This window comes from Esox lucius, chromosome 16, assembly GCF_011004845.1.
Source record: "Esox lucius isolate fEsoLuc1 chromosome 16, fEsoLuc1.pri, whole genome shotgun sequence".
NCBI classification, from domain to species: domain Eukaryota; kingdom Metazoa; phylum Chordata; class Actinopteri; order Esociformes; family Esocidae; genus Esox; species Esox lucius.
Genome location: NC_047584.1, coordinates 10,841,313 through 10,857,065, shown reverse-complemented (window position 1 = coordinate 10,857,065; position 15,753 = coordinate 10,841,313). Strand labels below are relative to the sequence as shown.

At 41.2% G+C, this 15,753-nt stretch overlaps 1 protein-coding gene across 1 annotated transcript in view; it reads right to left on the bottom strand.

Annotated features, from left to right (window-relative positions):
• Window positions 1–13,451, bottom strand: part of gli2a (GLI family zinc finger 2a) — an 82,656-nt gene extending 69,205 nt beyond the window's left edge. The window contains exon 1 of the mRNA XM_010894755.4: window positions 12,979–13,451. The gene's annotated coding sequence lies outside the window, so the exon portion shown is untranslated. The remainder of the gene's footprint in view (window positions 1–12,978) is intronic.
• Between the last annotated feature and the right edge of the window lie 2,302 nt (window positions 13,452–15,753).

Below are 15,753 nucleotides of genomic sequence, written 5' to 3'. Positions count from 1 at the left end.
CTCGTTTGCAGAACATTTCACACAACATAAGACAGCCTGGAAACACCGGTAGTCTCCTGCTTGGATGTCTGGTAAGACAACCTAAAAGGGGGGCAGAATGGGAGGAAGGTGGGCGTCAGAATGAGGGATAGGTGGGATGCAGAATGGGGGGTAAGTGAAACGCTGAGGGGGGGGGGGGGGGCGGTGGGGGACACAAGTAAAATCCCTTACAAAACAGATAAAGTTGTATTACTACAATCCAAAGAATTATTCCAGATCCAACAGAACTAGCATATTAGCCAGGCAAACAGCTCAGTGGCTCCAAACGCATAACAGAGGTTCCATTTGTGGTAAGTGCATTTGCATCGTTACTCTCTGTAGAAACCACTTCAGTTTTAACCCAATCCCACTTCACGTGGTGGTTTGGTCATCTGCAGGCCTTGTACAGCAGGTTCATCTCATTACAAGCTCCCTCGCCAATTGGAATCATTCAATCTGAGCTCCAGCGGTTTGGCCAGGGATCAACCCCTGTATCGTTTCTGCGGTTTTCATTTACACTCAAAGTTGCATGGCTTGTGTAGTAAACATGACACATCGTACACATAAACAAGCTACCACTGGAACTAAAATCATTAAATGCCACACCAAATTCTCCAAGCCTTACCAGGAGTGACATTTCACATTAGGCCTGTTCGGCTTAAGGGCCACAGATGTCTCTAGTACACAAGACAAGTCGGGGCTAAGACACAGGCACATTCTAGATGGGTGAATCACTGTCTCTGGCGAATCATCCACCCCTGAAAACATTTTATAGCACTGGTTTAAAAAGGTCAGGTAAAAATATATGGTGGAAAAAAAACTGGCAGCCTTCATTAGTCATGTGCGTTACTCAGCTGCAGGAAGAAATATCTGTTTGAAGATAGCAGTCCTACTGGTCAGTGGTCTGGGAAAGTTAACTATTTGTTTAACATATCCATATCCAAGTCTGAGTCAACCGAATACGAGCACACTTTAGAGAAAGGCCAGACTAACACGTGTTTAAACGGGGTGAGTTTGAAGGCTATATAGTAATGATACAAATGTGTATTGCCAAATTGGAAAAACAGTGGAAGGAGGAAGTCTGAGAAGATTACCAGTTGCCCATACTACTCTCTTTGATATGATAGCACTACTATTATCCAGAGCCAGGTAGAGAGTTAATGTATACGCTACATGGGGAGCAGGAGGCCAATTTGATTTTGTCTATGAGGAAAATCAAGTGACAAAGCACATTGCATACACCCTGGGTTTTGTTCGTAACTGGGAAGCAACAAGTCCATCACTCAGAGGTCATGTTCTTCCAGGGACGCCTAGAATGAACAGACCTACACGGAAAGAGGAGTCCCGTGGATGATCTCTCTCTACCCCCCACCTCCACTCCCTGATGGTAAATGCAATATCCTGTGGTTTATCTCTGTCTCCCGACCAATACAAAACAGATGTAGAGACTCACTGCGAACACACAGTCGCCAAAAGAATGTCCTAACCATTGGTTATTTCCCATCTGTTCGATATGAGCTAACAATGATCATTTCCAATGTATATGTAATTACATAGGGGTTTTTATGTCGGGGAGTGTTTTGTTATGGTCTGTCTATGTGGTAACAAGCTAATTGCTCAAAACAAAACAGACAAGCCTCCTAATTTGGGTTCTCTATCGAGTTGTGTCACGTATTGCAAAAAACTAGTCATCTACTTGGGCTATACCCACTTTTTACTTCCCGAAGCCAAACCTAGATGATCGGATAATTCTAGGGGCACAGATCAGCTGTCGTTTGTGCCACTTTGCAGAATCGGCTTCTTTCACTTCGGCAGCATTTGGCCTGGTCATTTATCCTCAACATGTTGTTAGCACTCACTCTAAACAGTCAATCTGTCAAAACGCTCGCTAGGATGCACTGGCAAATGGTGGGTTTTGTGGGTGGCACGGTGAATCTCCTTAACCTAAAGTTGCCATTTGTCAAACAGCCTGTTGATGACACGTCCACATTGTTGATACAACACATTATCCAGTGTTGTAAAGTTGCCCGGCGCGGTCTACTTTAATACTGCCAAACATTTCCCCTATCCCGTATATTGGAAGTTGTGTCTAGGCCTTCTGAAGAGGTGACAGTCTGAGTTTTAAGTTTAAAATACCTGTTCCATCTGCCTTACGAATAAATATGGCATATTACCTCCACTTTGCTGCTTTGATACGCATCAGTAGGAACTAAGCGAACATTTGCCATGTCTACTGAAAATAAAGTTGGCGAAGGCTAGGTTGGTCCTGTCATCGTGCCACTGTCTCTGGTGCATATGTCCTGCTGAAGCATGGGTTTGAATCGCCGCTGTCTTTCCTTACTGTCACTGCTTTATAACGCATAAAATGGCATTATCTTTCCAATATACATACACTTCATGACTGGCAATCGCTGAAGTGTTGGTGTGTGTGTGGTAGGTTGGTCAGCTGCTCCCCAGATTGGATACCTCGATGACGAGGAGGGAACAACACTAGCTGTTGTCTGAGGCAGAGCCCTTGTGTGTGGGGGGGGGTTCAGTGTCTAACCAGCTGTCACAAGCACACCAAGAGGTGACATTACAATCTGGGAATCACACTGACATTCCACCAAACCAACACCAGAAGTGACTTTTAAAATCTCTCACTAACTCTCAGTTTGAAGTAGGCTCCAAGCTTCTCTTAACATTGACAATGAGGCGCCCAGGAATACCGATACATGACTGTTAGTGATTCTACTCAGAATATACATTACAAAATATACTCAAGTCTTCAGTTTTTCAGAAGACAGAGATGACAATGGGCAACATATAAACAATAATACAATCCACATATACAGTACCGTTCAAATGTTTGGATACCACTATACACTTGAAAGGGTAAGTGTGTCCAGAAGTTTGACCGGTACAGTATATAGTGCAAAGATTCCAAAACAAAAGTGACCTCATCTTGGACTGAACCCAGAACCTACTGTGCTCTTCTGAATCAAAGAGATGGATGTGCAATGGTGTCAGGAGGGCAGGAGGTGGACATGAGTTTGGCAGGGAGGAGCCATAGAAGGGGACTGGTTGTTAAACACTACCGCATAGCTTCAACAAGTAGCTCTGTGCTTTCAGCTAGTCTTCCCGTCTTTCACAGTGGAGTCTGTGGCCTGGCATAAAGTCAGGGAGTAAATAATGCTCATCATATGGAACGCAATCAGAACAGCCCCACCAGCCAACCGCTTGGCCTCTTAGTCCCTACGCGCAAACCAGCAAGTCAACTTTGTTTTGTAGCCATGGGAGGCCTTTTATAACTTACATCTGAGGCTTTTCCACCCTTCTGAAAACCCCAGTGTTGGAAGCATGAACAGAGCACACATAATATATGTATAGCTCACGCCTAGTTAAAAGTGCAGCGCGCGTCCAGCGGCTTCGACATAGACCTAACTCTGCTGCTACTCTGTGTCAGACTAAAGCAGCCGGCAAACTCAGGACAATACTACATTGTCTTGGGAGTCCATGTCAGTCTTTGGAAACAACACACAGTGAATTCACTGGCATTAGAAAAGACAGAATACAGTGACGGTAATTATGTCACGTTGGACTGTGGCCAGTTGCTGTGGAGGGAAGATGTCCCTAATGTAAAAGATGTTGTTAATTGAGCTAACCTACTATAAGAGGAAACCAGCTGACCGACCAAGGCGAGCGTTTCAGACTGTATTTGAGACAGTGTTTTTTTACTGTTATAAACGTTGGTATTTATTGTTTTGCAGACATTACCATGGTATTGATTTACAACGTTTGACTTAGAAATTGGTTATTGTTCCTTGAGGAAACCTAATAAAATTGTCAGTAACATATGTACGCAGGCAGGACGCAGGTCTAAAGGGTCAGATTTTGCCCTTCTGCTCCTGACCTGTTCCCAGTATGTTTGTCTTGGTCCCAAACGACTACTTGCATTTTTAGTTTATTTTCAGTTTAATTCCTTACTTAAGCAGTAAGGCATGAGAGGGTTGGTCCATGGCCAATAAACTTGGGCTAATTCTGTATCCAAGCACTCCACAATGCATCATGCCTAAGAACAGCTCTTAAATTTGCATTCACGATTTGAACCACCAGTTTATAATAGGTTGTATATGTTTTTTTGTGGGTGAGCGCAGCTTTCTGCAGCCTCCAGTCATGGTGTTACTTCAGAGAAAATGAGTGAGAAAGAGGGTGAGGAACAGGCCAGGCTGCCGAACTAAAAAGAACCAGAACAATAGAGAGATAAAAACAGGCACTGGGTTTCTCAATGTTCCTTTTACCATTATTTTACCAAGTCAATAGGCTAAGAACAAATTCTAATTTACAGCAACAACCTTGGAGGAAAGTAGGTTTAATTACTTCGCTACGGCACAGAAAAATAATGTTTCTCACCTTGTCGATTTGAACTAGTGACCTTATAGTGGCCCAATGCCCTTGAACACAATGACATAAATGTCGTCCATTTCCAACTCAGTCCTCTGACCGGCAGAGTCACAGCTAATAGCCTGTGTTTGGAGAACTCTGGCTGAGGGCTGTGGTAACCTGGAGATGTACCGGTGATGACACGTCACATATAACACAGTGAAAACTGTATACATGTTTGAATTTGTTCATGTTTCATTCCTCTCTTCCTCAGAGAACCGTGTGGACATGCGGAGGGGGGGTGAAACCATGGTCCAAAGGCTCTCTGTGTCCTGACAGTGTTTCTTATGACTGTGATTGACTGGGAGAATTTAGTGAAATATATGAAAAGGCCTAAAGGAAATGGATCATTAGGGCCTTGCAGAATTACCGAAATCTAGAAATAAAGACCCTTTTCCTTGAGAGAAACCAGCTCTTTCCATATTGTAGCCTTGCATCTTGCCTTTTGATGAGGCACTCAATTTGCCTCCTGCCTCCCATGATTAATGACATCAATCTCCATGGAAGGAGACTGTCTGAGATTTTAACATACAGCTTAAATCGATAGTTAAAATTAAAGTGGGCTCTCATTTTTTTTACAACAAAGTGTCAATTTTACAGAGGCGGCCATACATTTGCTTCAATGACAATGGATTCTCTCAACCCCGTGAGACCTCTCTTCCCACATCACTGTGTGTCGCAGTCATGGCTCACTTTGTCAGATGGGGAAATGGACGAGGTGAGATGGGAGTGTTCATCCCTAGCACACCCTGCGAGAGAGGGAGATGAGAGGACAAGGCCAGGCGGGGCAGGCCATGCTGCATTCCCCCTCCCAGACCGGATATGATGTGATCCTGTTTAACCCCAGACACTTGAGAGAGAATGAGCCGGATGCCTGGAGGGTGTGGGACAACAGGCACTAAAAAGCCTTGATTGTGTCCTCTTGCCATCCAAGGCGACACAGAGAGGAACTCCAAGAAAGACTCTTAAAATAAATGAATGTTGCTCCTCTGCCGACTGCCATCACTTTACTCCTGTCTCTCTGCCCCCCCCCCCCACATGTTGACCCCCCTCCCCATCTCAAGTACAGGCTCGATATAAAAAGAGCGTGTCACAGCAGACAAGACCCTTTTTCACAGCCCCTAAATGGCCATTGCATTCCCATCAATTAAGCTCCAGACATGAGTGTACTTCAGCCAACCTCAACAGGCCCCTCCCCCTGGCCCGGCATTGTCCGACCAGCTCAAAGTGGTGTATCTGAAAAGTCCAGAATGATGACGCTCTTTTAACTCAACGACATTCACCGGCTGTACCAAACATCAGGGCCACAAACCACCTAGACAGTAGGATAACATGCAATGATGCGAAACATACAGCCGGCCTAACAAACCATGCTGGGATGCAACATTGTTTTTACTGTAACGAAAAGATAATTACAGTTTAAATGGAAAGATAATTACAGTTTAAACACAGGGTGGAGTATTTGGTATACAACTGAACCACCAACATTTTGACTGTCTCTAGTTTAAAATCATAGTGGCCTAATGTTGAAAAATAACAATGGTTTAGGGTTAGGTTCTCAAAAAAAACAATGCACGTGTAATGATAAATAATAATAATATTGACAATAAAATTCACTTATAATAACCTATGGCATTTTTCATTACAGAAAGAATGAAATTATTCTACCAGAGTAGGTCTGTACTGCAAATGTCACCAATTGTGATTTCAGCCACAACGGAGAGCGTGACATTAAGGAGGGCACCACATCCCTTTAGAAGACGGGGGATTCATGTGGGCAATGGGAAGATGAGCAGGTCCTCCAGAGCCAGACAGGCAGTACAGTTGGCTCTCTGTTGCTCCGTCCTTTGTGATGAAATTGTACATTTTAGTCATGCAATGTAGACCTCTTTGGGTTAGGAGGCTAAGCCTTGATGGTTTGCCATGAAGTCACAAGAAGAAAACAAATTTGTTTACAATCTATTATCATTTGACTATTTAAAAACCCTAACAAAAAAGTACACAATGTTTACAAAATGTAAAGGTCTCTGCCAAGGTGACCTCATGGCACCATCACAACCATGATAAACTTCCAGCTATAATTTAACATATTTCACATATTTCTTCTGGTAGAAATGTGAAAATATCCACTGAAGTAGCTAGGACGTTTACTAACTAAACTACTGTTTCCTCTTAGAGAAAGTGAAAATGCAGGCATACAGTGGGCAGGCACAGTGCAGTTGGACAACTAGGCAGACAGAGTCAGAAACGTTAATCCTTATTCAAAAGTTGGATTTAATAATGCCACATCTCCCAATTTCTTGGCTTACGATGAGTACTAAAGGACCAAAGACTGAACACATTCTTACAGCAAACTGAAAAGAGCAGGTGAGCCTTTCTACTATATAGGACACATGATTTACTATGCCTAGATGACTTGAGCGTTGGTGAAATGCCGCAGCGTTGCAAAGTACTACAAGATAAGTGCTATAGGACCAAAGATTCAATACACACTTGCACAGCAAACCAAAAAGAGCAGGTGAGCCGTTCTACTATATAGGACACATGATTTACTATGTCTAGATGACTTGAGCGTTGGTGAAATGCCGCAGCGTTGCAAATCTCCTGCACCCAGGAGAGGTGTGAGGGGCATGTACAGGATACCTATATCTGTGCCCCTCACAGTGAGCACTGCCTATTATGAGGTGGCACTGCTTCATAAAGTTCTATGTGGTGAAGAAAAGTTGACCCCATTAACAAGAGCTGTTCACAACTCGTAAGAGTAGTTGGCTTAGTAATCAAACAGAAAGACTTTCTACCAGAGCTACCAAACATACATCCAATGATGATCCACCAAACATACATACAAACCCAATCCCAAAAAAGTTGGGACACTGTACAAATTGTAAGTAAAAAAGGAATGGAATAATTTACAAATCTCATAAACTCATATTTAATTCACAATAGAATATAGATAACATATTGAATGTTGAAAGTGAGACATTTTGTAATGTCATGCCAAATATTGGCTCATTTAGGATTTCATAAGAGCTACACATTCCAAAAAAGTTGGGACAGGTAGCAATAAGATGCCGGAAAAGTTAAATGTACAGATAAGGAACAGGTGGAGGACCAATTTGCAACTTATTATGTCAATTGGCAACATGATTGGGTATAAAAATAGCCTCTCAAAGTGGCAGTGTCTCTCAGAAGTCAAGATGGGCAGAGGATCACCAATTCCCCCAATGCTGCGGTGAAAAATAGTGGAGCAATATCAGAAATGAGTTTCTCAGAAAAAAATTGCAAAGAGTTTGAAGTTATCATCATCTACAGTGCATAATATCCTCCAAAGATTCAGATAATCTGGAACAATCTCTGTGCATAAGGGTCAAGGCCGGAAAACCATACTGGATGCCCGTGATCTTCGGGCCCTCAGACGGCACTGCATTACAAACATTGTCAGTGAACACAATCCACCGTGCCATTCGCCGTTGCCAGCTAAAACTCTATAGGTCAAAAAAGAAGCCGTATCTAAACAGGATCCAGAAGCGCAGGCGTTTTCTCTGGGCCAAGGGTCATTTAAAATGGACTGTGGCAAAGTGGTAAAGTGTTCTGTGGTCAGACAAATCAAAATTTGAAGTTCATTTTGGAAAACTGGGACACCATGTCATCCGGACTAAAGAGGACAAGGACAACCCTGTTATCAGCGCTCAGTTCAGAAGCCTGCATCTCTGATGGAATGGGGTTGCATGAGTGCGTGTGGCATGGGCAGCCTACACATCTGGAAAGGCACCATCAATGCTGACATTTATATCCAAGTTCTAGAACAACATATGCTCCCATCCAGACGTCGTCTCTTTCAGGGAAGACCTTGCATTTTCCAACATGACAATGCCAGACCACATACTCATGCCATGGCTGCATAGAAGAAGGATCCGGGTACTGAAATAGCCAGCCTGCAGTCCAGATCTTTCACCCATAGAAAACATTTGGCGCATCATAAAGAGGAAGGTGCAACAAAGAAGACCTAAGACAGTTGAGCAAGTGGAAACCTGTATTAGACAAGAATGGGACAACATTCCTATTCATAAACTTGAGCAACTTGTCTCCTCAGTCCCCAGACATTTGCAGTCTGTTATAAAAAAGAAGAGGGGATGCCACACAATGGTAAACATGGCCTTGTCCCAACTTTTTTGAGATGTGTTGATGCCATGAAATTTAAAATCAACTTATTTTTCCCTTAAAGTGATACATTTTCTCAGTTTAAACATTTGGTATGTCATCTATGTTGTATTCTGAATAAAATATTGAAATTTGAAACTTCCACATCATTGCATTCTGTTTTTATTCACAATTGTACAGTGTCCCAACTTTTTTGGAATCGGGTTTGTACAATGATGAGCCAAAATATTCTGACCACTCACAGGTGAAGCGAATAACGTTGATCATGTCCTATCAAGGCCATATGTCAAGGTCTGGCAACTTGGTCAGATCATCTTTGAAATGCCAAGTTTTGTGGGGCGCACCCAGTCAGCTTTGGTGAGAATCTACCAACAGTGGTAAGAGGAGGGACAAACCACAAACATGCATAAGGGTGTTGGGCTTCCAAGGCTCATCGATGTGCAAGGGCAACTTTGGCTATCCTGTCTTTTCCAAACTGACAGAAGGTCTGCTGTGGCACAAGTTACAGAAAATGTTAATGATTGTTACTGAAGAAATTTGTCACAACACACTGTTGTGTATGGGGCTGCGTAGCCAGAGACCGGTCAGAATGACCCCTGTCCCATGATGACCCCTGTCCACCATCCAAACCACCTACAATGGACATGCGAGCATGGACGTGTGCACCGTTTTGCATGAGGAAGTGACGGCATCAGGATGCACTGTGGGAAGATGACATACCAGTGGAGGGAATGTGATGCTCTGGGAAACCCTGGGTCTGGGCATTCATGTGGATGTCAATTTGACAGGTGCCACCTAACTAAACTGTTGCAGACCAGGTACACCCCTACCTGTCATATACCCTGATGACAGTGGCATCGTTCAGCCGGATAATGAGACCTGCCACACTGCACACATTGTTCGGGAACGGCTTGAGGAAAGTGATGAAGAGTTCAAGGTGTTTCCTCAGATCTCAATCCCAAGTCCTATCCACGGTGGCTCCACCTCGCAACTAACAGGACTTGAAGGATCTGCTGCTACTGTCTTGGTGCCAGACACCTTCAGCGGCCTTGTAGAGTCCATGCCCCAGCGGGTTGGTGCTGTTTTGGTGGCATCTCAATTTTCAAGATGGGTAATATCATGAACAGCCAATGGTTCCGGTGGCTGTGGTCCTTGAGGCTCTTCGTCGCCTTCATGCAGCATTGTGTATATTTCCTGGACTACAGCAACCATGTCCGCTGGTTTGTTGGGCTGATCTCACCACCATCCAAAAGGCCATACTCTTGCGGGTGGTTTCGTATCATCATATCAGGCAGTGATGAAACCTGAGTGCACGCTCCCAACAATGTTTGTGAGGGTCTTCTGTGACATTCCAAAGTTCTTGCCGAGTTTGAAGAGATGCTGTTGCACCTCGGTCATGGCACCGTTGGTTTGTACCATATAATGTCCGCAGTGTGTGGACATACCCGGCATGGCTATGTAATATATCAAACAAATAACTGGATCGCAACAGTCATCGACCCACTGCTGCATAACCCAAAAGCAAAAGTTGAATTGGAAAGAGACAGTCTGTGGCTTTCTTTTGGCCATTAACTGGTATACACTGCAACTTAACTCCTCCTCCATATTTATTGCATTGCTTGGATTGGTCGATTCGTTGTTGTTTTCTTCATCTCGTCAAGGCATGCCTCTCAGGCACTTATTTTATGGTTACTAGTAATCAAAATATGAGAGTAGTTGAATTTGCTTACTAATTTTAAATACTTGTAAATGTGCTTTCATTTGTTCTTGTTACTACTGATTTCTTGAATGGTTCTCTTTAGCTCTGTTTTCTTCAGTTGATAAACACATTTGTTCTGTACATTACCTAAAATTAACTCTGCAAAAGGTCATCCATTATTTTAAAGGAAGTGTACAAAAACTTAGTGTTTACCCCTAAGATGTTTGGTAATCGGGACAAACACAACTGTGAGACAGCAACCTTCTGGAAAACATGTCAACTACAAAGAGATGTACCAGCTGTAGTTCTTTCTTCACAATGAACTAAATTCTTAAACACAACAGTTTTCTTAACTTTAAACATGACTCCAGATAACTGTCAGTTAAGCTTTAGGGGAACGTTCAATCTAGAAAAACAATGCAGTGGTTAATTTAATGACTTTATTAGTACTTTAGGTTGTACAGCTCATTGTGGATAAGGAGATGGTGAGCTGAGTAGGAAAAAGACAAGACCCTGTTCTTTTCTCAACTTTTGAGTTCTCTCTGTAGGGGGGAAGGGGTCTGTCATCCTCTGTCATCCTCCAGGGAGTCATTCAAACGTTCTTTTTTCCCTCTTCTACTCTCCCTCCTGCACGCTAGACTTCATTGGTATTTGTTTTCAAAAAAAGCCCCCTCTCTCCCTCCTTTCCCTTTCCAGTATTCGGTTCATTAAATTTTCTGCAGACTTCCAGAGAAGAAAAAGGAGCAGATCAATAAAGTGGGGCGAGCTGTGGAGAGATGTGTGAAAGAGAGAAACGGAGGGAAAGGAGGAACGGGGGAACACAGAAGAGAGAGAGAGAGAGGCTGACTCTGGCTCGGGAGATGAAAGTGACATCGCCACCATGGGTTTCAGAGCCTAAAGAAGGGAGCCCCAAACAGGGCCTGAATAAGCTGAATAGCCCCATCATTTCTTTACATCCTTTCACTCTCCCTGGGTCTGACTGCTGGAACTCTTCATTCAGCACAATGGCAAATGCACTAAAACTTTTTTCTTATGCTAATGATTCTTCCAACTGCATGGGCATCATCGCATTAAATGAAAAACACACTTGCACGGTGCATACACAGAGATACACATGCGCAACAGAGAAATACAAATCACCAAAAATGCTTGTTTGCAAGTCAGAGATTTCTCTCTGAATCTATTGTCTTTTCGTCGTTTTCTTCTTCCTTTTAATTTGTCTTCCACCATTTCTTTTCACTTTTTTCTCCAGAGAAATCCTATTGTTCCATTGTGAAAACCCTGCAGTTTTAAAGTAATTGTCCAGTGCTTCCAGGATTCTATTTAATACCACCTACTGTATAACAGCTTATGATATGAGTGAAATGTTTTCTTTCCAAAATGTTTTGGAATGCTGTGGGGGTAAGTCAACAACAGAAAAACATGAATGCAAGTTGACAGAAATGTCATCCTCACAAAGATGACAATCCTATTTGAGGAAATAGAAATATTTTTTGTAATGGTCTGTTTGAGATATAAGATAAGTCTACTACAATATTTTGGAATGATAATATTTTTACTATAAAGCAAGCTTTAGATTTAATCACAGATTAACTGATTTAATTTACAATTAAGATATTACTATTCTATAACTGTTCTGAATGCTGACCAAAACAAAAAAGAAAATGGTGCTCATATTCTAAGTTTAGGCATTAACCTATAAGGATCATTAGCACACTTTATATAGATGGGTAAAAGCCAAAAGCAAATATAGCTGTTTTAACCCAGCACAAAGCATCGAGTGTTTGTTGACTACTCAGGCTACAATGCAAACAAGCTAACTGAGAATCTTTCAACAATAGGTACACAACTCCTACTGACCTGTGAGATCCAAGGAGCTGGCCTAAAATTCCACAGCATGCCAAGCACTTGAAGCATGTGTTTCAATCTGTATTTGCAAGGGTTTAAAAGAGAGGGATCTTGAAATAGTCTGTACACAGACTGAAGTGAGAACACTCTTGAGAATCTAATTTATTTAACATTATCAACTTATACTTACTGTTCAGGCCTATTGCCAGTCTGCCATTAGCTACATTCGGTAAAGGCAACTATGTTGGAATGCCCATATAAAACCAATTAAATCTGATAACAAAAACGTAGAAATTATGATGGATTACAATTCATTACTTTATTTGAATACATACACCTTAGAAGATATACCCTTTAATAATGACAGAAATGTAATCTCAACGTCCAATAATATGGACGAAATGAATAGCAATATCAAAGTTTTGTTTCCCATTCAACTCTGAACAAACTTTTACGATCGTTGTAAAAGGAATTGTGTTCACAACTCAAAGTCTGGGACATACATGTCAGAAGAAAGATTGGCGCCGCAGCTTTCTGATCACATCTCTTCACATATGGATCAAGTTGCAGGAAAGAATTTTTTGGATTCCTATGTCAGATAAGTTCAAAGTGCAAATGAGATGTGGAATTATCCGAACCAAGTACCATATGTCCTTGACACGCACGACTAAGCTAAGTGACTATATAGTGCTTTACTTTTAAACATATCTATATTGCCTTTAACATTAAGAATGAATAAGAAACATTGTTATCGTAGGCTATGTCTACAACAATGTGCGCGGTTTTGCAAGCTGTCATCCAGACTACACCACAATAAAAACTTTTCTTACCTTGAACAGTTTCTTGGACCCGGGTGCTCTTTTTCACTTTGTCCGATGACTCTCCGCAAACAACCGGGAGAAATAGGACAAAAACGGTACTTTTTCAATCAAAACCGCTTAGATCGAATATGTCCCCTTGAGAAAAATCCATTGACGTGCACTTGAACAAAAGTTAGAAATTCTGCTCAAAGTTTGCAACATGGCATCCCCTCGGCAGAAGTAATTTAATTCGGTGGAGCGCATTTACTCGCATCTATTTTTTACAATCCATCATCTTCAAGTGGTAAAGTTCTCTCATTCCCTTTTGAGATTCTTCATGAGAATGCGCATTGCGTGTTTTCGAAAGAATACGCGGCTGTAATTTTTAAAGTAAGACTAGACTTTAATCGTCAGTTGTTACAGACATGCGGTGGTGAGATCTTCAGACTGATCTGTTTTCAATCCGATCCCCTCTTTCTCTCCCCCCTCTCTCCTCACTGCCCTCCACCTCCTGCTCCCTGGTGAGTTCGGCTATTTGCTGCTCCAGATGGGCCGGGCTAACTCAGTTGGGGAAAAGTTAGGTAAAGTTTCATTATTGTTCGATTTCACGGACTTTAGGAAAAAAACCGTATGTGATAGCAAATTTTTGTCACACACTTGGTCTTTTCAGTTGAGATTAGCATTTCATTGCAATTTATTAGTAGATCACCCAACCGTCCACCTCTCACGCCGCACGCACGAATTCACTTATCACAGTTAGGACATAACTGAAACATAACCATATACAAAACCAAAAAAAATCCTTATCAACTAGCCCTAAACCCAATCATTGCCTTAACCGTACCCTAACAGCCAAGCCATTACAGGTTAACCTAATCCTAAACCTAAAAAAGAACCCAAATTCAATTTAACTTAAATAGCCTTTTCTTTATTGAGTACCTGATCAAAACCTTGTGGGGAACAAACTGTTTCACTAGTTTTTTGAGTGCTTCTGGTCCCAACATGTACAGTTTAGTAAAAGCAGTATCACACACACACATTTGCCTTAGAATCCTTGTGGGGACCTGAGATCTGACCCTGAAATCCATGTTCCCTAAACCTAACTCTGACCCTTACCCTAACCTTATTCTAACCTTAAGCATAATAACCTAACTTTGATGCCTACATTTAACCTAGCCATAATGCCTAATCCTAGCTCTAAATTTGGTAATGCCTAAACCTAAAAGCAACTCTATCTCCAATTGTATTTTTTTTGTTAAATGTAATCCCTAATCCAGAAATAAAATGTTCCCTAGTGTGGCCTGCCAAAAAACCTTATGGAGCACACTTTTTCATGTTTTGCTATTTTTGTGGGGATTTAGCTCCCCAAATCTACACATAGACATGGATCAAACAAACACACAAAAAAGTGATAATCTATCTTTGAACAAGTACAAAGAACAAAGTAAAAATAAAAGAAATATTCAACACTACTGTTGTTTGCTCCTTGGGGTTTAAGGCTGGGTGTCTCTGTGAAAGCACTTTGTGACAACTGCTGTTGTAAAAAGGGCTTTATAAATACATTTGATTGATTAAATTTGATTGAAATACACAATCCTTATTACACGATATAATGAACAATACAGTTATTTTACCTATTTTATGTTAGTGACATTCAAGACTGTACAGTACCATTACCCATGGGTAAATGTGTCCAAACGTTTGACTGGTACTGTATGTTCACATATTTTAACAAGAGACACCCAGAAAAACTGTACTAAAATACCATAAAGAATATGTGTAAAGAATGAACATGAAATACGAAACAATACATTTTTCAATAAATAAAAAAAATGTAACACAGAAACTATACCCAATAAAGAATAGACAATGGTCACATTCCCCAGGTCAGACAGTGCATTTATCAACAAATTCACTGACAGATTGTTATGATGGGATGTAAAATACCTATACAGGATTTTAAGATCTCTCAGTCGATGTCTTGACAAGATATTATTTCAGTTTGTCCTAAATTGTATGACATTTTATGCACCTGAAATGTGTCACAGGTGAAACAAATTACATAATACAAGAGAGCCTTGTGCAACATGTAATTATGTCCATGGGGGCGTTTAAAAGTAGGCAAAATTAGGAGTTGTGGATCACTCAGAAATATAGGCAACATTTTGGAATTGTGTACATTTCTGAATATGTTATGTAGAACAAACACGTTTAAACACACAGCCCAAGGCTAATTCATCTCATTCGTCTTTTGACCAATCAAATCAGCGTTGAAAAATCTTATGCATTTGGCCAAAAGACCAATTAGACCAAATATCAGAATTACTTTGTGTAAATAAACATTAAAAGCAAAAAAACTTTTCAGAGTTACAGGTATTTCCTTATTTCCAGTGATAATTTTAACTTGAACCTTCAAGTTGGAATTATGAATAGTAAATGCTGTTAAAGTTAAAGAGTGAGATGTGTTTCCGAGATGCAAGGTTTCAACACGGACCATTAAGTTTTTAATAAAACAACAGTCACTTTTTGACAATCATCACCATATTGTAATAAGTCATTTTGTTGATCTGATCTTAATGTTCAGAAAGTTGGGTATGTTTGCTATAAGCAATGTCAGAAAACAAATACAACTCACTAAAATCCTATTGGTTTAAATTGTTACTTCAAAAGCACAATTTATGTCAGACCACTGTCCACTTCATATTTCCAAAGAGCCAGTGAATCTAGACTTAATACATTTTTCTTGGTCCTGTTTAGTTGAAAATTAAACAGAAAGCTATTTTAACTGCAAAAGGCTGGTTTAGT